The sequence below is a fragment of the Rousettus aegyptiacus genome, unplaced genomic scaffold, assembly GCF_014176215.1.
Source record: "Rousettus aegyptiacus isolate mRouAeg1 unplaced genomic scaffold, mRouAeg1.p scaffold_m13_p_16, whole genome shotgun sequence".
NCBI lineage: Eukaryota > Metazoa > Chordata > Mammalia > Chiroptera > Pteropodidae > Rousettus > Rousettus aegyptiacus.
In genome coordinates this window covers 43,946,793-43,948,294 of record NW_023416291.1, presented here as the reverse complement: position 1 = coordinate 43,948,294, position 1,502 = coordinate 43,946,793, and the positions used below count along the sequence as shown (strand labels likewise).

Sequence of the window (1,502 nt, the reverse complement as noted above, 5' to 3'; positions counted from 1 at the left end):
GCTCTTCGAAGGCGGCGAGCCGCGGAGCGACGCTGGCTTCTCAGTGCACCTGTCGCAGCCCCTCTAAGGCAGTCGGATGCCCTTTTCTCCCCATCTCCAGCGTTAAGGCCGAATTCTCCTCTCTACCCATCGCCACACACTGGTTCATCTCCTGCAGCTGCAGGGAGTGGGAGGGGTAGCTGTTACCCTGCCCTGTCAAAATAAAGGTGTGGACGTCCTCCCGGGGCCTGGAACAACCGACAAACTAAACGAAACGCTGCGTGGCCTTGCGCCGCTCTCTCTGCTTCCTGGGCCTGTTTCCCCACCTGTAAATGCGCACGATCACACTTGTCTGGCTTTCTTCATGCAATAGGCTGAGGAACAAACGAGGGAGAGCCGGCCCGGAAGCATCCGCAGGGAGATGGCCCACAAGAAAGTGAGGCGCCCCCCAGCCCCCGACCCTGCACCTCCTGCCCAGCTTGAGCACAGTGGGCCTTCCCGGGGGCGGGGCTTAGAGTCCGCGCCGCGGGGGCGGGGCCCGCACAGGGTCAGGTCCTAGCGGGTCCAGGATCGCGAACCCCGCCTGTGCAGTTCCCGGTGCTTCTCCCCTGTAAATTGCCTGGGCTGAATTCTGCACACACCGCCGTGGAAGGGGAGTTATTTGTCAGGCGTACGGTGTTTGCAAGAAGGGTCTCTTATGAGTCAGTGTTCAAATATGTTACTGGCTCAATAAATAGAGATTTGTTGTAAATTAAGGGAAAGAAGCAAGGTGCCGGCAACAGCCCTTGTTCATCTAAGTTTTCTATTAGCAACACTTCCCCCTAAGTGGCGCATAATTCCTCCGGAGCTGCTGGGCGGGCGCTTGGAGGGGATGTAATTACAGAGCCTTGTTAGGTAGAGCAAGGCAGTGAGGCCAGGACAGGGACCAGCAGCCCTGGGCGGCTTGACTGGGTTCTCCGAACAGGACCTGGTTTCCCCGATATCCTTTGGACAAAATTAGGGCTGGGGGTGGCGAGGGGCAGTAGGGGTTGGTGAAGGGAGGAGCAGCCAGCGCTGGGGTGGGGGCATCTGGAAAATGAGACTCCTCACTGGGACGAGGTGGGGTCACCAGGTCATGGCACTGGTGGGAGCCCTGTGCTGGTGGATTGACAGATGATTGGCAGGCGTGGCTGTTGCTGGCAGAGAGGGCGGCCCTGGGGCTGCCCAGACGCAGGGTTGACCCTGGAGGAGTCAGGCCCGGTGAGGGGGGGTGGTGCAGATCCTAAAATGAGGAATTGGCAGGGCGTAGGGGGCAGAGGGAGATCGGTGAGAGGAGCCTGTGCGTAAACCACAGGCCAAAGTCCCTTCAGGCTGCAGCTGCCGCAGAAGCAGCTCTCCAGGGGGCTGGGTGGCCGGTGCGCCTCACCCAGGAGGCACTTCCGGCATGGTCCACTCCCCAGCTCTTCTCAGGCTGGCCTATGCGCCCCACTCCACCCGCAGCCCTGGACTATGGAGCCAGACACGCCAGAGGCAGAAACCATGTA

The 1,502-nt window shown here is 60.5% G+C and overlaps 1 long non-coding RNA gene across 1 annotated transcript in view; it reads right to left on the bottom strand.

The window, feature by feature from the left end:
* Positions 1-35, bottom strand: part of LOC118612380 — a 3,194-nt gene extending 3,159 nt beyond the window's left edge. The window contains exon 1 of the long non-coding RNA XR_004954808.1: positions 1-35. This exon is cut by the window's left edge and continues 14 nt beyond it. This is a non-coding gene — a long non-coding RNA (uncharacterized LOC118612380).
* Between the last annotated feature and the right edge of the window lie 1,467 nt (positions 36-1,502).